Genomic DNA, 19,824 nt, shown 5'->3' on the forward strand with positions numbered 1-19,824 from the left:
AAACACTTAGGTTACTTCCATAACTTGGTTGTTATATATAATGTTGCCATGAGGGCCAGGGAGTGAGGGACGGGTGAAATAGGTGAAGGGGATTAAGAGGTACAAATTTCGAGTTGTAAATTCTAGAGATGAAAAGTACAGCATAGAGAATGTAGTCGATGATAATATAACAATGTATATGGAGACAGATGGTGACTACACTTACTGTGGTGAGCATAGCTTAATGTATAAAATTGTTACATCGCTGTGTTGTGCCCCTGAAATTAATGTAACATGGTATATCAACTATACTAAAATAATAATTCATTTTTAAGATTTTATTATTTATTTTAGAGAGAATAGGGAGAGGAGCAGAGGGAGAGGGACAAGCAGGCTCTGCGCTGAGTGCAGAGCCTGAGTGGGGCTCAGTCTCATGACCTTGAGACCATGACCTGAGCTGAAACCAAGAGTCAAACACTCAACCAACTGAGCTGTCCAGGTGCCCCAATAATAAATTATTTTTTAAAAAAGGCTAGGGAGCTGAGAAATACAGTCTTCTTGTGTGCCTAGGTAGAAAATGGAAATGGTTTGGTGAACAAATAACATTGTTTTTACCAGAAGATTAAAGTAGACTTTTCTCTCTCTCTTTTTTTTCCTTAGGGCACAGCCTCTGGAATCAGACCACTTAGGTTAAAATCCTAGCTTGACCACTTACCATCTGAATGCTCTCCAGCAAGTTATTTCAATTCTTGGGTCTCAAATTCCTCATCTGTAATAATAGTATTTACCTCAGAGGATGATTGTGAAGAATTAATGAGTTAACATTTGCAAACAGTAAGTGATCTACAAGTATTAATTACTACCATCATCATCATGTAGGAGTAATAATTCTTGCATTTGTTTTTTCACCTAATAACCTCTGAACTTACTGTTTTTTTCTATACTCATCTAGCTCTCTCTCTGATAGCCTCAGCACCAAGCATAGTGTGCATAGCTATCTGGCCTAATGAATGAATGGGACAGGTATAGTCTTTCATCTATACACTGTAGTTCTATTTATATTCCATTCCTTTTTTGGGGATTAAGATTGACTTACATATATTTACATGTGAAATGAAGCATTTAGGATTTCTGTGAAAACACTTTAGGGGAAAAAAGTGGGCAGATATAGATGAAATACAATTGGCAACATGTTGAGAGTTATTTTTTTTAAAGATTTTATTTATTTATTTATTTGAGAGAGAGAGAGTGAGAGAGAGCATGAGAGGGGAGAAGATCCGACGGAGAAGCAGACTCCCTGCAGAGCTGGGATCCCGACGGGGGGACTTGATCCCAGGACTCTGGGCTCATGACCTGAGCCAAAGGTAGTCACTTAGCTGACTGAGCCACCCAGATGCCCATGTTGAGAATTATTAAAGTTGATGATGGATACATGGAAATTCCTCATCCTCTGTTCCTTCTCTTCTATGGGTGTGAGAATATGCATAATGAAAAGTTTTGAAAAATTGAAAACAGGTAGTCAACTAAAGGTCCAGATCGTTTTCTTTCCTAGTCAATAGCTTCTAATATATATATATACATACATATATATATGTATATATAATATATAATAAATTAAATATATATTTGAGGGGCACATGGGTGGATCAGTTGGTTAAGCATCTGCCTTTGGCCCAGGTCATGATTCCAGGGTCTTGGGATCAAGTTCCACATCTTGCTCCCTGCTCAGCAGATAATCTTCTCCCTCTCCCTCTGCCCCTGCCACCTGCTTGTGCTCCCTCTCTCTCTCTCAAATAAACAACTAAAATCTTTAACTATATATATTTTTAATATATCATATGTATTAAGTTGTATATAATACTATATAATATATGTAATAAATTAAATATATATTTAATTTTTCAGATTTTTAAAAAAAACTTTATTTGAGAGAGAGACAAAGAGAGCCCAAACGGGGAGGGGGAGAGGGACAAGCAGACTCCCTGCTGAGTGGGGAGTCAGATGTGGGGCTTGATCCCAGGACCCTGGAAACATGACCTGATCCTAAGTCAGATACTTAACTGACTAAGCCACTCAGGCACCCCCATCTTTCAGATTATTAAAACATTTGTGTAATTTATAGAGTGTTTAACATCTAAAAAACTATCAGGAAACCTAAAATTATACCTACTTGTAAAAGAGATGAAAGTGTCAAATATTTTAACAACTTTGGTTTCAGGCCTTGAAAGAAGAATGTTTGCAAAAAGCGCTAAAAAAAAAAAAAAAAAGAAAGAAAAGAAAAGAAAAAGAAACTTATCCCAATATACAATCTTAAAAATTTCTAGCTGTGCTAAAATTCAATGTCTTTTTTCCACTTCATGATTACTTTTTAAAAAAATTTTATGGTGAGAACATTCAAGATCTACTCTCTTAGCAACTTCAAATATACAACATATGTTAACTATAGTCACCATGCTGTTTACTAGATCCCCTGAACTTATTCATTTTATAACTGGAGGTTTATAACATTTGACTAATATCTCTGCATTTCCCTTATCCCCGCCCCTGGCAACCACCAATCTACTCTTTGTTTCTATGAATTTGGCTTCTTTGGATTCCCACACCTAAGTGTGATCATACAGTATGATCTTTGTCTTTCTGTGTCTGACTCACTTTACTTAGCATATTGCCATCAAAGTTTTATCCAAATTACAGGGTTTCCTTCTTCTTTTTTTTTTTTTTTTTAAGATTTTCATTTATTTATTAGACAGACAGAGATCACAAGGAGGCAGAGAGGCAGAGAGAGAGGGGGAAGCAGGCTCCCTGCCAAGCAGAGAGCCCAATGAGGGGCTTGATCCCAGGACCCTGGGATCATGACCTGAGTGGAAGGCAGAGGCTTTAACCCACTGAGACACCCAGGTGCCCCTCCTTCTTTTTTTAATGGCTAAATAATATTCCTTTGTGTGTATGTATAGAAAAATAGATACCACGTTTTTAAAAATCTGTTCATTCATCAACAGACAGGTTGTTTCCATGTCTTGACTGTTGTGAATGATGTCACAGTGCACATGGAGGTATAGATACCTCTTTGTAAAATTCATCATTTTTTAAATGAGTAATTTCTAATGGGTGAACAAAGGAAAAATAAATAGAAAGAAGAAGGAACCCACTTAGAATATAGTTATACTTTTCATTAAGAGATAAAAATCTTATCTTGCCTTGTTCTGTCTTTGTTAGGGAAGATCCCTGCCCTCTTGACTTCGAGGAGTAAACCTGCCATCCATAGGTGCTAAAAGTAGAACTTATGATCAGAGTGAGCCTCAGTGCCGCAGACAGCAGGGGTACCATCATGACAGATCTGGTCCTCATGCCCCCAAGTCCCTTGGCATGATGTGACGGGGCCAGATGGAGACCCTGTGCTCAGTGAGCTGCATCATAACTGAGAAGCCTGGGGCCCATGGTTCAACTCCTTAACTCTTAGCAGTCAGATTGAAACAAGATTACATTCTTGCAGGCATGAGGAGAGAGCTGAGATGTCAGGCCCAGCCGAGCAGTTTGTTAGGGTACCAGGCAGAGCTGAATAGCCCTGCCATCTTGAGGGTGTCCAGCACAGCAGAATAGTTCCATATGGCCAAGCCCGCATGAGTTCATACAACAGGGATGGGATGACAAACCCAGCTGCAGGCTCATGGTGTCACTTGCAGCTGCTGCTTGATTCATACGAACCACGTGACTATTTTGTGCTACTGCAGTACTGGGTGAAGGGGAAAAGAAAGCTTTACATGTTCCCACCCCTTCTCCCTACCCCTCACACACGCCTTGTAGGGATGAAGGTGTCCCACCATCAGGTATCAGGGTTATTGTTCTCCTTCCATGGCCATCTAGTTCATTGGTCTAAGTCAGTAGCCACTATGTCTCTCTTCACTCAACTAACTCCCACCTCCACCCAGACCTTCTTCCATTTCAGATGGGCACCATGGGAGAACTTGGTGGAACTTTGATGTCCTCTGTCATCAAGCAGGCCACTGTAGGAATATTCTAGGGCTCGTGAATTTCACCAACTGATTGTTCTCCTCCTGGTCAGTGCTTTTCCACCCCCCCAACAACTGAAACCATGTGGTAGCAGAAGCAAAGATTGTAGTCACCTCCCCCCTGTTGTCTAACTGCCACCTTAAGATGAAACCAGTCAGGCTTCCCAAGAACTAGGACCAGATGAGAAACAGAGAGGAGGGACTAGAGATTTTCAGGGTGGAATCATAAATAGGGAGTACCGAGTCTCCCATTGCTCCCATCCTTTCAGTCCTGACCTTCCCTACTCAGGTGTTCCAAAGGAGATGTTCCCCTTGGAAACCTGATAGGCCATATGGCTGCATTCAGTCTCTCCTGGGTGTAGACCCTTTCTACAAGTGTCCACATGGGCTACATAGATGCCCTGTTGGGCTATAGCAATGGCTTTTCTGAGTTCATAGCCCCACAGAAGGGTGTCTACTACACCAGTCAGTCATCATCTGGGTGCCTGACCTGAGAGCTAAAGCATTAACCACAGCCCGAGTCAGGAAAAATATAACATGGGTGGTCCTCAGCAGTACTGCCTAGGGCAAGGGTGATGGCTTTCAGTTTGGCCCATTGTACTGAACCAGTCCACACTGCAGTGTTTCTAACAGAGCTGTTGGGGCTGGACAGCTGCTGCCACCTAGGACACATCGTCAGCTTTTAGTTTGGCTGAGCAGTTAGTAAGCCAAGCCCGAGCATCCTCAGGGACACTCAGAAGTGGGGTCCCTACATAGCTGGAGGCTGCCTGTATGAGTGATCTAGGAGGGGGAGCTACTGTAGCCCCTTAAACTGTGGCCGCAGTATCTTTTTTTTTTTTTTTTAAAGATTTTATTTATTTGGCAGAGAGAGAAATCACAAGGAGGCAGAGAGGCAGGCAGAGAGAGAGAGGGGAGAAAGCAGGCTCCCCGTGGAGCAGAGAGCCCGACTCGGGGCTCAATCCCAGAACCCTGGGATCATGACCTGAGCCGAAGGCAGAGGCTTTAACCCACTGAGCCACGCAGGCGCCCCTGGCCGCAGTATCTTCATGTGAGGAGGATGCACCTGTGGGGCTAGGCCTGCCATTTTCATCAAATAAGAAAAGACTGTTGTGGCTTTCTGACTGTCAGTATGGAGTAGAGGCAACCTAAGAGGATGCTATCTAGGTGCAGTGTAACCCGGAAGTACTGTGTGAGATGCTCAGTCTCTCCAAGTGCCCGCCCAATAGCAGACCGGTTGCTGTGTTGCAAATGGAATGTCGTGGGTAGGTGTCAGGGTGGCAGCAAGTCCAGAACCCCCGAGCACAAGCAGTCTCCCTTCGCCAGAGGTGTACAGCAAGGGTCCAAAAAGCCAGACCCAGGTGGTTACAGTTCATTCCCTTCCTCATATTACTTCATTTCTGATTCTGGCCAGGCAAGTGCAAGTGAGCGAGCACTGGTATTCGAGTGAGTCATAAAAATTGTTATGCTGCTTCCTTGCCCTCCCTTCACCTCATTTTGCCCTCATTAGAGATTAAGGCCTCTGGTCTGCCCTGGGAGTGGAGAAACCCCAACCCCCCATCCTCAGTCCCTTTTCTCCTTAAAGGCAGTTAAATCGGAATACATAGTTCACAGTCAAGCAGTAAAGGTGCCAAAGGAGGAATCTGTTGTAAGGCAGCCACTTGGCTTCTTAGTTACTCCAGTAGAGAGAACGATTTCTGTGGAGGGATCTGGTTTCATAGACACACTTTCAGTTCCAGCAGAGTGGACAGCTGTCTGTTGCTCCTCCCCACATGGCTCAATATTGGAACCACATTTCTTTGGTCCTCCCCCTTATTGATCTCCTCTGTGGGTAGCCCCTGCTTGAACAGCCATATCCACATTGCCTTATGGGTCCCTTTGGAGGGAGTTTGATATTCCTTTCCTTAGGTTTGTCTTACATTGCAGAGTTTTTGCCTTCTTTGGGTTGCCCATCTTTATCCCAGGCATTTGTTGGCTCGGTGTCACCACCGCCTACCACAGAGGTCCTCCAAGTACTAAAAGCAAAGATAGTGAAGTCTTCCACCTGGGGCAGGAGTGGGGCAGACCACAACATTCTTTCAGCCATTCTCCAAAGTAAGGGGCTCATCATGGGGGCTCTCATTCTGTCCATTTTTTAGTTATTCTGGAACACATACAGCACTCAGGCTTTAAAAAGCTGCTTCTATGGTATTCCATGGAATTTTTTATCAGCTTTAGGGAAATCTGGTTTGACCATAATGTAGTCATTGAAACCTAAGTTCAAAGTAGCGAGCGTTGTTGACTGCCTAATTCTGTCCCAACTCCTAGTAGTTTGAAGCACATAAGACAGCCTAGCTGCTGCCATTCACCTTTGATCCCTCAGCACGCTGACATACCAGCCAGCTCTTAACAGCTCTCCGCTCGTAAGCCAAAGCGGTCCCAGGTGTCCCTCACCACAATGGCTCGACAAAACTGATTTTTGTTGGAATACAGGTTTGTCCCTCACCACAGTGGCTCAACAAAAACTGATTTTTGTTGGACTACAGGTTTGTCCCTTGGTGATCTTAGGCTGATAAGGCTAGGATAACTTGGAGTTTCTACAGAGGTATGGTCAAGGCCATCACTGCTCTGGACCAGGACCCTTCATGTGATAATAATGCGCACATCTGCAACCCCTTGCATCTCCTCCACTTGAGGCATTTCTTTCCCTGATAATATGGGGTTTGCACTGAATCTGGGCTCTGATGATCTCTTTGGCCCTTTGGTGTCGGATTTGTTATCCCATCCTAGGATTCTAGAGTTCCGATCAGACTTTGGTGTCCTCTGATGAAATATGTCTTTTTTAAAAAGAATTATTTCTTTATTTGAGAGAGAGCACAAGTGGGGGGACTGGGGGAAGGGTGGAGGGAGAGGGAGAAGCAGACTCCCGGATGAGCAGGGAGCCCCATGTGGGACTCCACCCCAAGACTCCGGGATCATGACTGAGCTGAAGGCAAATGCCTAACTGACTGAACCACCCAGGCGTTCCTGAAATATGTCCTTTGATACCATCCTCTGTGTACTGCATGTCCATCATCTTGTATGTTGTCTGAGGACTTGTGGGAAATTGGCCTTGGGAGAGATCTTTGTAAATATTCTGCCCTCCAGGAGGCTGTTGATTTTTCCAATGAGCAGCTGAGGTGACTAACTTAAGAGCTAAGGGCCCAAGTCATTTGTGAGTGATATTTTTATGTTTAACTGAGTGTCAGGCAATTTCTCAGGGAGTTGTTTGCTAACAAACTTCCTAACTTCTGGTGTAACTTCCCTGAGGATAATTTGGAATTGTAGTGCCCACCTTAGGTAACTTTGACATAAGGAAGATTGTTCATCTGAGAGGTGCTTTAGAAAAAAAGGAAACAAACTCACAAGGAGACTGTCCTATCTGAAAAAAGAGAAATCACATTATTTTTCCATATATTGAGTATTAGCAAGTACTGACTTTTCAGTGGTATGACTTGAAAAATTATCAAGACCCCAAGTTATTCATTAAAACACCTCTAATGACTCTTGTGGGAATGTGTATATAACCATATGTCAAAATGGGTGTTTAGCTTTTACAATGCTAACTTCATTCTGAAACTGGCTCCTTCTTTTTTCTCTTTACCTCACTGGGGAAATTTTAAAGATAATCAGAAAAATTATTTTGTCATTAGGTGCATATTCTAGGTATATCTGGTACAGGTAGTCATAAATGTTTATGAAGAAGAAAGAAAAAATATAAACTGTTTCTTTCACTTTAAAAACATATGAAAAATAAGTAGTGCTTTTTTTTTTTTTTTTTTTTTACTATAGTTACAGGTAAGAAGAATGTCTTCTCTTGGTTTTAATTTGTAGAATTGTAGAATTTGTAGAATTAATGCAAGTCAGTGTTCTAGTTTATATAACTAATGCTAAATTTCTCATTATTTAGACTTCCTAAATTTCTTATATTGGTCCAATGGAACAAACACATTTTCATTGTTTGCACAAAATGTTAAAGATTACAAAATAAAAAACGATGTTTCACCAGATGACAGTTTATCAGACATCTTGTATCCAGATCTTTAGTTAGCATCTGTTTAGATTCTAAATGTTAGATTGAATTCATTGACAAATAATCTTTGGATACATGTACAAAAAGATATAAAATTTTGGTCACTAAATGTAGTTTCAACTTACTCTCATTCATATAAGTTACAAAACTGTTGTAAGTTGATGGAACATTCCATTGCTTTAGATCACTGACATGTGCTTATTTTGCCCCATAAAATTTATTAATATAATTTAAAAAGTGTATGCAGGGAAAATTAGCTAGAAGGTTCTTGATTTCCTGTCTATTAGTTTTCTCTGGGTCTGGAGAAAAAAGTTGACTGTGTAGATTAAAGGAGATAATAAAAATAATTATACAAAATATAATACCATAAAATATGAATATGCATGCAGTAAAATAGATATTATTTGTTTGTTACTTACAGAAATTACTAGTCTATTAAAATAGTGATTTCAGTGTAATACATATTTTAAGGAGCGCCTCAGTGGCTCAGTCAGTTAAGTGTTCCATTCTTTATTTCAGCTCAGGTCATGATCTCAGGGTTGTGAAATTGAGCCCCACGTCAGCCTCCATGCTCAGTGAGGAGTCCGCTTGAAATTCTCTCTCCCTCTCCTTCTGCCTCTCCTCCCACTAGCTCTAAGTAAATAAATAAGATCTTTAAAAAATACATTTTAATATGTTAACACTATTTCTTAAAATTAAAGTCTTTACTTTTATTGTCAATTTACATTGCTGTATATTTACATTCAAACACATTCACATGAAGGTATATTAAGGATTGGTGTCACTGAACATTGCAGAGTGAGAGAACTCCAGGGCTGCATCCTTCCATAGAAGCAAGTAATGAGCTGGCAAAAATTATCAGAATCGACTTTTGCAAAACTGTAGAATCTAGTCAAACACTTGGAACAACCAGAGGAAAGCTTGGTGAAGACAAAAGCTGCTGAGTTATGGAAAGAGAGCACGGTGAAATTTTAAATTGCCCACATATAGTTTCCATACCTTAGATTGGCAGCACCCAGGAGGACAGCAGCTCGCACTCTAGGCACAGGTTGCTAGTGCCCAAGAGAGCAATATGGACCTGACTCTTAAGTAATTTTAATTGTGGGTTTAGATTTGTCTGGTGGCTCTCTAAAGGACCTGCACAACACTTACCTTTGTTTCTGTCAACTCAGAGCATTCCTGGACCACCGGCAGCTTCCCAAGGCCCTTTTGCCCAAAGTATTTAAAGGCCTTTGTATTGGCTGTAACAGCCTGGGGGCAAGGGACAACAGTCAGGATGACAAATAAACAGATCATAGGCCTAATTGGGAAGAGATCAAGAAAGAAGATGCATGGGGAAATAAGGACTCCTGGCAGCTCCCACCTGTACTTGGGAATCAAGAAGTCCACATATATGGCCAGGACTAGATGAATGCTCAAAAGAACCTCAAAAGATCTAAGCTTTTGCCTCCAGCTGGACTTCAGGCTCCAAGCAAGCAGGATGTGAAGGCTAAGGCAGAGTTGAAAATGAGCCTGGCTAATCGTTAGAGAAGTGCTCCCATATTGAGCCAATCCACGAGGACTGAGAGAGTAGTTTATTTTTTTCTTTTGCCTTCCTTCTTCCCCTTGTCCTTGTTCTCCTCTTCTTCCTCCTTCCCTTGCTCTTCCTCTTCTCTTCTGGTATTTAAGGAAACTGTTAAAACACTAATTGATCACAAAGCTAATAGAACAGAGGCTTAGGTAGCCACATGTGAGAAAGAATATAGCCTTTACAAAAATAGTTTAGAAAAGTCACTGAACAGGGATGCCTGGATGGTGCAGTGGGTTGGGCCTCTGCCTTCGGCTTGGGTCATGATCTCAGGGTCCTGGAATCCAGCCCTGCATTGGGCTCTCTGCTCAGCAGGGAGCCTGCTTCCTCCTCTCTCTGCTTGCCTCTCTGCCTACTTGTGATCCTTCTCTCTGTTAAATGGATAAATAAAATCTTTTTAAAAAGTCACTGAAAAAGCAAGCAACAGTAGAATAATGGATTAAAGTTGAGAATTCAGAAATAAACCTGTGTATTTATGGCCAACTGGTTTTTGACAAAAGTGCCAAGCCCATTCAATGAGGGAGGAATTATCTCTTCAACAAATGGTGCCAGACAACTAGATATCCACATGCAAAAGGATGCAATTGGATCCTTATACTATGTACAAAAGTTAGCTCAAAAATGGATCAAAGACCCAAATGTAAAAGGTAAAACTATACAACCCTTAGAAGAAAACATAGGGGTAAAAATCTCATGACCTTCGATTTGGCAACAGACTCTTAAATATGATATCAAAACACAAGCAGTAAAAGAAAAAGGAGATACCATGGACTGCATCAGAATTAGAAACTTTCCCACATCAAAAGGACACTATCAAGAAAGTGAAGATATAGGGGCACCTGGATGGCTTAGTTGGTTAAGCATCCAACTCTCGATTCAGCTCAGGTCATGAACTCAGGACTGTGAGATGGAGCCCCATGTCAGGCTCCATGCCGAGCAGGGAGCTTGCTAAAGACTCTCTTTCTCTCTCTCGCCCTCTGTCCCTCCTCCACTCAAGCTTGCACTCTATCTCTAAACAAAAATAAATTTTAAAATTTTTATTAATTTTTTTAAAAATTTATTTATTCCTTTCAGAGAGAGAGCGAGCAAGTGCATGAGCAGGAGGAGGGGCAGAGAAAGAGGGAGAAGCAGACTCCCCACTAAGCAGAGAGCCAGATATGGGGTTTGATCCCAGGACTTGGAGACCGTGACCTGAGCTGAAAGCAGACACTTAACCATTTGAGCCACCCAGGCACCCCTTTAAAAAAAAAGAAAGAAAGAAAGAAAGAAAGAAAGAAAGAAAGAAAGAAAATACAACATACAGAATGGAAGAAAATTTGTGAATCATAAATCTATAAGAGTCTAGTATCGAGAATGTATATAGGACTCTTACAACTCAACAAAAGACAGACAATACAATATTAAAATATGCAAAGGACTTGAATAGACATTTCTCTGAAGAAGATATACAGATGGCTAATAAATACATGAGAAGACATGCAGCATCACTAATCTTAGGGAAATGCAAATCAAAACCACCAGGAGATACCTCTTCACACTTAGTAGGATGGCTATTATAAAAACACAGAAAATAGCAAGTGTTGGTGAGGATGTGGAGCATTGGGGCCCTCATATGTCAATGGTGGCAATGTAAAATGGTGCAAATCCTGTGGAAAACAGTTTGGTCTTCAAAAACACTAAGCTAACAATTGCTATATGACCCAGTGATTCCACTCTCACATAAGTACCCCAAAAGAATTGAAAGTGAGTATATAATTACTTGTACACAAATGTCCACAACAGTACTATTCCCGATAGCTTAAAGATGAAAACAACCCAAATGTCCATCAACTAAGAATAGAAAAAAAATCTTTTTTTTTTCTTTTTGGTAAAACAAACAACTAATTCTCTGCTGAGGTAACAGAGGGTTTCTGTTATGGCTTATTTAACATTCATAGAACGTATTTTGTTAAGACCCAAAATATTCTTTTTACTTTTTGTACTTCTAGCAAACTCTTAAATAATTTTGACAAGGTTTTTAAAAAATTATTTTTAAGTTTAAATTCCTAAAAAAAAAAACCAAACCACTGTTAATTATTACTGTGGTTTAAAAATATGTAGAACTGAATTTTTGGTTTAAAAATTATTATTGCACAGTTAACAGGAAATAATATTTCTCTCAAGGACATGCTGTAGGTATAAAATGTCATAACAACTACCTTCTTTGGGTGACTACTGCCACCATACTCCCTGAGAAATTTTATTCTCTAAAAACTTGGCTTTTTCAAAATATACCTTTAAAAATAAAGTATCCCATTCTTGCCTGGAGAGTTTGAGTCACTTTGATCTAGAGAAACAGCTACAATTTTCACTGTAGGTGCAGAGCTTCAAGGACGGGTTCTGGATTCAACATTGCACATATATCCTAACTTGGTAGATTCCAAGGAATCCAGGGGTGTACATTGCCTCTTAGAGCTGATGTTGGTCCCTTGCTTTGATGTTGCCTTGCTTTGAGCCTACTGCTTCATTTAAATTTCACCTAAACTCCACCCCCCCCAATTCTGTAATGTCTCTATCTTATCCTTCATTTGTTACAATGTCTCATGGTTCGTCTGATATGATCTCCCTCATTGCAGTGGGTTGATTAACCTAATTTTGTTGCACTGTAGATTTCTTTTTAGTAGTCTGATGGGGCTAACAGAGTAAAACTCCTACTTTCAAAGATGTAAAAAAAGTAGGCAACAAGATTCGATAAAACAAGACGAGACATTTTAGTCCAGCACAGCAAACAGTAGGAGCATCAGCATAGCAGTGCCAGTTCCTGTGTCCCCAAGTCTTCTGAGGTGACATAAGAAGCTACACGTAGTGGTTTGTGCCACAGCTGAGAGACCCAGCATGTTTTGTAGCAAACATCAAACCAGCCAGGTCCGCATTCCCAGGGAGCAAACCATTACATGGTAGTCATCTTTTGGTTACCCTGCCTAACCTGTGTGTGACTCTATAGAAACTAGTCAGTATCAGGGGATAGTAAGGCCTTAGTGTGGAGCACTTAGCAAGGCATGTAAGGATGCTTGAGACCTATGATAACTACTGCTCCCATAAACTGATGGAAATATTTGTATAGAATTCATTTTTACTAGGCGCCTGGGTGGCTCAGTTGATTAAGTGTCCAACTCCTGATTTTGGTTCAGGCTGTGTTCTCAGGGAACTGGAATTGAGCCCCGTCTCAGGCTGTGCACTTATCGGGGAGTCTGCTTGAAGATTCTCTCTTTCCCCTCCACTTCCCCAGCTCACATGCTCTCTCTTTTTCTCTTAAATGAATAAATCTGTTTTTAGAAGATTTTATGTATTTATTTGACAGAGATACAGGGAACACAAGCAGGGGGAGGGGGAGAAAGAGAAGCAGGTTTCCCACCACGCAGGGAGCTGGATGCGAGGCTTGATCCCAGGACCCCAGAATCATGACCTGAGCCGAAGGCAGACGCTTAATGACTGAGCCACCCAGGCACCCCTAATTAATTCTTTTTTATAAAAGAATACATTTTTACTTCAATAAACTGTAGCCCATTATTTCTAGAGATTTTTGAACAAGAGAGAATGAGCCAAAAGCAAAATTTAGAGAGAAAACAATGCTCCTCAAGAAAATGTGAATTACAGCTTTGGTTTTTATTTGATACTTACAAAGGACACAAAAATTAGTCCCTTTGAATGTTATCAAAAGATTATTGAATTAGTTACTATCGAGAGGTAGGTAGTGGTATAGCAGCCTATTCACTAAACCAAAGGCACAAAATAAGATTGCCAAATATTATGAGGTTCTTGATTCTTCAGTAATTTCATTTATATGTGTTTTCTTAATTTTTCAGTTTTATCTTTTTGCTGACTCAAACAACCAGAAATGTATTTGTTGAATTATAACCTAGACTATATTAAACACAAACTATCTGATTTTGAGGGCCACCAAGATATAAAAATACATGTGGATAAATCTATACCTTGAAATCTGATACTGGGTTGAGCTTTTATCATTCGCTAGAATCATTGCATGACAATTTTTTCACTGCAGAGAAGTGCAGCCCCAGTGCAGCAAAGTAACAGTTCTGTCATGCTGAATTTCCATACCAGTCAATTATTTCCTCTTTATGGATGTTGAGTTCAATTATTCTGATATTGTAGGTCATTATTTAGTGCCAAAGTATTTTCTCTTTGACAACAGAACACTTTTGCAGATAGAAAAAATAATAAATAGGTTCAAGAGACCATGCAGAAACCTGCATTGATGAATAGTGCTGCTGAACAGTAAACCCATCTGTCTCTGGTATGTAGTTGTCACAGCCCATTACAGACTTTCCCAGATCTGGTCTGACTTCAGCCAAATACTAGATTAGGTTTCAAAATCATTAGGACTGTGGGCACTGACGTGGGAAAAACAGAATAAGTGGAACTCTGCCTGAGTAAAAACTAGTTCTCCTTTATTTTTAAAATTCTCAAAGCCAGAATATCTTCCATTGTATCAGTTAGGAATGATTCTGGCTGCAAGAACAATGTGGCCAGCAATGGACAGGAGTTCATTTTTCTCACATAACAAGGTGTCTGGAGATTTGTGGCTGCTGGGGAATTTTTAAAAAGATTTTATTTATTATTTTAGAGAGAGTGTGATATGAGGGAAGAGCAGAGGGAGAGGGACAAGCAGACTCCATGCTGAACTCATAGCTGAACATGGGGCTCGATCCCACGACCCTGAGATCATAACCTAAGCTGAAACCAAGAGTTGGTTAACCAACTGGGCCACCCAGGTGCCCCGGGAATTGGTTTAACATCTTAACTATATCAGGATCCTTTGCTCGGTAAGTTCATGGTCACAAGATGGTTGCTGCAACTCCAGACATGGCATGAAGTAGAGAAAAAGAACTGGACCCAGGATATTTGTCCTCCTTTTCATTATAAAGCCAAACTCTGGGGATGCCTGGGTGACTCCGTCTGTTAAGAGGCCCACTCTTGATTTCAGCTCAGGTCATGATCTCAGGGTCCTGGGATCATGCCCCACCTTGGGCTCTGCACGCACTGGGGAGTCTGCTTGAGGACTCTCTGCTTCTCCCCCTGTTCTCTCTCTCTTTCTCTCCCTGCCCCACTGTGTCAAATAAATAAATAATTTTTTTTTTTTTTTTAAATAAAGCAAGACTCTCCCAGAGGCCCTCCAATTGATTTCTGCTTGTAGTTCATTAGTCAGGCTGTGAAGCATGGCCACTCTTGGCTGTGAGGGAGACTGGGAAACCAAGATTTTTTGTAGCCTCTAGAATGGACCCAAGGAGAAGGCAAAAGCAGTTGGGTACAGACATGGAATTCCCCTATCAACACATGTGATAAACATGTAATTTCTCTGCTATTCAGTTCTATTCCAGGGGACATGGGGCAGCAAAATTAAGGAGGAGATCAAAGAAGTTCTATCTGCCTGTAGCTCATAATCTTCTTTCATTTATTTTCCCAAAATACAAATCAAAGCCACTGTTCAAGCTTTATTTATGAATATTTTCTTTAGTGTACTGTATGATCTGACCCAGTTTACTCTCCTGCCTCCACGCATTTGCTCGCACTGTTAGCTCAGCCTGAACAGACCTCTTCCTGTTTCTACATTTGAACATCTTATTTGTTCTTCAAAACCTAACCAAAACATTATTTCTTCCATGAAGTGTTCCCTAATCTCCCTAGCTTGAAATTATCTGTGTGCTCCAAGGACACATTCTTATTGCCTAAAATAACAATAGCTTGGGTTCTTTACATAGACCATCTCAATCTTCACCACCTCTCAGGGAGGTAGATACTATCATTATTCTCATTCCATGGTTGTTGAAACTGGAGCTTAGGAAGATGAAGTAATTTGGTCAAGGGCACATAGCTTATAAGTGCTAGTGTGAAGATTCAACCCCAGTTCTATCTGATGCCCAAATCCATTCTTTTAATACCATGCCATACTGCTTTCTCTGTCTACCCACTAGCTGCGAGAGAATAAATTAAGGTAGGAACAGAGTCTTACTCACCTCTAACGAGGCTTCCCTCCTTTACTCATTCACTGCCTCTTCTGTGGCCTTGGAATTCAGAGGCACTCACAAAGTTATTAAATAAATAAGTAAAGCTGAAGGCTCTGCCAAAATTGCTGCAAAGTAATACATAAGAAGGAGATTCGAAACCAGATGGCCTAGGTTCAAATCTTGACTTACTTGAGCAAGATATGTATCTACCTTGTACCACAATTTTCTTACCAGTAAAATAGTAATGACGACTTTCTCCATCTTAGAGAGTTATTTTATTAGGCTTAAATGAGATAATACATCTAAAGTACTTAAAACAGTATTGGCAAACAAAAACAAAAACAAAAAACCAACCAGTATTGGCACAAAGTAATTGCCCAATAAATGTTAGCTATTGTATATTTTTCCAAAAGCCCGTTATCAAATTGAGATTAAAGATGCTAAAAATAGAGGGGCCGTTTTCGGATGGACCTAACAGACCATAATGTAAATGTAGAGCTGCAAATAATTTACTGAGTAGTTCTGTTTGTTTCATTCCTGTTACCTTATTTAAATGTATTTTTCATAAACATGAACCATTAGTAAATACCTATACCTTGTTCTCTAACCCTACCCCAGACCCCCACAAAACAAGAACCTTAATAGACATTCAGTTTCCTCTGCTAACTGTGCTCCTCATATATAGAAATCGTCTGGGAATTTAGTTGGACTGTTGATTTTTTTTTTTTTTGCAGTATGCAGCAATATTGGCTTAGATTTGTTTTATTTTTTCTTTCTTTTGGACTCATTTTTATGTTGACAAAGTACATCTTCAAATAACTCTTTCAAAAATAGTTTACATGTCTAGACACTGAGGAATTTTGCTATTGTCAGGGTCTGGGAAAAACAATTTAGAGGTGCTAAACAAAAATGTTCCATTTAGCTCTCAAGGTTGAATGCTAGTAAGGTTTGGTATAAAATTCTAGGATCAAAATGTTTTCTGTCAGAACTTTCAAGATATTGTCTTATAGCATCCATGGTTGCCAATTTTACTCTCATTTCTATATAGGTAACCAGTTAATTTTTCTCTGAATGCTTTTAGGATTTTCTTTATAAGACCTCAGTTTTCACCATAATGTGTATAGGTGGAGGATTTTGTAAAAAATCCGTATGTGTTCTTGAGTGTTTAGTGGCTAAAGACTGACATCTTGAACTCTGATAATATCTCATTCATTATTTCTGTATTCCTTTCCTTTCACTATCTCTGTATGTATTTTTTGGGGGGGGGTTCAGTTGTTTTCTTTTTTTAAATTAGGCTCCACATCAAGCATGGAGCCCAACATGAGACTTGAACCCAATAACCCTGAGATCAAGACCTGAGCTAAGATCAAGAGTCAGATGCTTAACTGACTGAGCCACCCAGGTGCCCCTCACTGTCTCTGTTTACTGTATTAGCTATTTCTTCCATTTGGAAAGTTCACTAACTCTTTTATGGTTGTTCTTGGTTTTGTGCTTGTATTTTATTCAGATGTTCTATTATTCTGTGAATAGATTTTTGTTTCATGTAATGAATTTTACATTGTTAGCAGTGAGGGGTTCCAGATAGGTTTCAGATACCTGAATTAATCTGTAGTATAATTATTTCAATACTAAAACATAATTATTTTTGCGTAAATATTATTATGGCTATATAATTACCTGCCACAAAGGATTAAGGCCTCCTTTATGAATAGGCAATACTATATGGGAAGTTTTGAAGGGAGGGAGTCTCCCTGAAAAATCAAAATTCCTAGAATATGCCTCTTCTGGGTTTGAAGTCCAAATTTATACTACCCACATGGTTTGGTAATCCTGAACTATACAATTAATGTAAAAAATTAGTCCTGGTCCAGTGATACCTCCCGAAGAACCCGATTGTACCATTTATCAGTTTATTGCTCTTAAACTTTAAATCTACCCTTCATGGCCCTGTTTTGTGATACTGGACCTTGTAAATATTTCTCCTTGGCCAGATAGTATAATGTTAGGCTTTGTCAGGTGAGGGTGCTGGAAGAACAGTGTAGAGCACAGCAGAAGCAGGAGCTTATCTTTTGGTCTGGGGCGTTTTCTTTTCCTGAATCTATCATGCAACTGCCAGTGGTGTGCAAGAGACCAAGTGGTGCCTACCATTTGGCAATTTACACCAGATTCCAAGCAGGCGACCCCCTTGCTAGCAGTGTACAGGAAACCCAGTGGCACCCCCCTGCCCAGTGGAGTTCCCTGGCACCCAAACAGGCAACTTCCTGCTTGCCAGCCCTAGCTAACTAGCCCCCCAGCTCTCCAGCACCCTGGTGAACAGCTCCCTGTTTGCCAGTTTGGGCTTGCCAGTTGTGGGCCTGCTCTGACTTGCTATACCTCAGAGGACTTCTCCACCATCCAGTGGACTCAACCCACCCTCTCTGCCAAGGTCTGAGTCCCAGCTTGAGGATGGTGGAAGGGACAGTGTTCTTTCAATTCCTCAGATCTTCTCCCTCAACTCTAGACTTAATGGCTGCTCTCTGCAATGCTGTTCCTGTGTTCTTCAGAGTTCTCTTTTATCCTTTCAGTAATCACCACTAACTCATTAATAATTCTTTGGGGTTCTTTTTAAAGATTTATTAGTTTCTTTGAAAGAGAGAGTTGGAGGTGGCAGAGGGAGAGGGAGAAGTTCAAGCAGACCTCACACTGAGCACAGAGCCTGATGTGGAGTTCCATCTCATGACCCAGAGATCATGACCTGAGTGGAAACCAATAGTTGGAAGCTTAACCAACTGTGCCACCCAGATACCCTTCATTAATAATTCTCTGTATTAATTCTGTTGAAACAACTGACATGGTTTCTGTCTCCTAACTTGACTCTAATTGATACACCTGGCAAAAGTAAATGCTAAGAGCCCAGGTTGCATTGGATACACATACAAAAATAAATGCTAGACATAAATTTTGAACTTATAATAAAAAATTATAAAACCTCACAAGGAAACAACCCACCACAAGCAGAAGTCAACAGATATAATAAATGGAAGGATTAGAGCCTCTCAGACTAAGATAATAGAATAAAAATTTGAAAGAGAATATAAAAGCCATATGTTTTACATCATTGGAAGCCTTAAAAAAATCAGAACAGTAAGAAGGAGCAAGACACTGTGAAAAAAGAACAAGGGATGCCTGGGTTGCTCAGGCAGTTGGGCGTCTGCCTTCAGCTCTGGTCGTGAGTTCCGCATCAGGCTCCCTGCTCAGCAGAGAGCCTCCTTCTCCCTCTGCCTGCTGCTCCCTCTGCTTATGGTCTTTCTCTCTCTCTCTCTGGCAAATAAATAAATAAAATCCTAAAAAAGAAAAGAAAAGAAAAGAAAACAGATAGATTAGGAAAAACAACCATAGAAATATAAAGATAAAAAACACAGCCACTGAAAAGCAATTTAAAGGATGAGTTAAAAAGCAAATTAGACACAGATAAAAAAAGAATAAATGACCTGTAGAATCAATTTAAGGAAATGTCCCAAAATTCTGTGGTGTAGAGTGACACAAAAATTGAAAATACTGTTAAAAGTTTAAGAGGCCTAGAAGATAAAATGTATATGACCCAGAGCAGTGTTACAGTAAGGTAACTTATGTATAAGAAAGAAGAAAATAAGACTATGTATTGATAGTATGTTTCTGTAAAAACTCAAAGAGCACACAAAAAAATTGATAAGTACATCTGTAGGAATGCGGTTGTGGTGAGGGAAAAGAAAAGATGTGGGCGAGGGTAGGACTGAGGCTTTCATTACTTGGATACATCTTATATTGGTTTAGTTTTCAATCCTTATGTGTTAAGGTCCTCTGAGAAGTAGTAGCTAGGATGGGATTGGATATGTAAGAGATGGATTGGGAGGAATGCCTTTAGTGTAAAAGGGGCAGGAGCCCCAGAAGGTGGGAAGAGTCTTCAGATCATAATGCAGATCTGACCCCTGGCAAAGAAGGAGGTTTGCACAAGCAGATTTTAAGACTGCAGTGCAGTTGTGGGAAAAGTTCAACCAGGCAGATGAGGAATCCTCAAGTCAAAGTAGCCTGTCAAAGGAATCACATGTCTTACAGGAATGGGTCTGCCTTACTTTCCTTGCCATGCTAGTCATTGACTGTGAGCAGCCTGTGTGAAGTGTGGCATCTCGTGGCCTCCATGTTAACATGGTGGCGGATTCAGAGTGCAGCCTCTGAGAGCATCTGGCAGATACA

The 19,824-nt window shown here is 40.4% G+C and overlaps 1 protein-coding gene across 1 annotated transcript in view; it reads left to right on the forward strand.

Annotated features, from left to right (window-relative positions):
* The window catches only part of USP9X (ubiquitin specific peptidase 9 X-linked), a 461,171-nt gene that overhangs the window by 3,991 nt on the left and 437,356 nt on the right, over positions 1–19,824 (forward strand). Inside the window, exon 2 of the mRNA XM_059158617.1 lies at positions 640–813. The gene's annotated coding sequence lies outside the window, so the exon portion shown is untranslated. The remainder of the gene's footprint in view (positions 1–639; positions 814–19,824) is intronic.

Source organism: Mustela lutreola, chromosome X, assembly GCF_030435805.1.
Source record: "Mustela lutreola isolate mMusLut2 chromosome X, mMusLut2.pri, whole genome shotgun sequence".
Taxonomy (NCBI): domain Eukaryota; kingdom Metazoa; phylum Chordata; class Mammalia; order Carnivora; family Mustelidae; genus Mustela; species Mustela lutreola.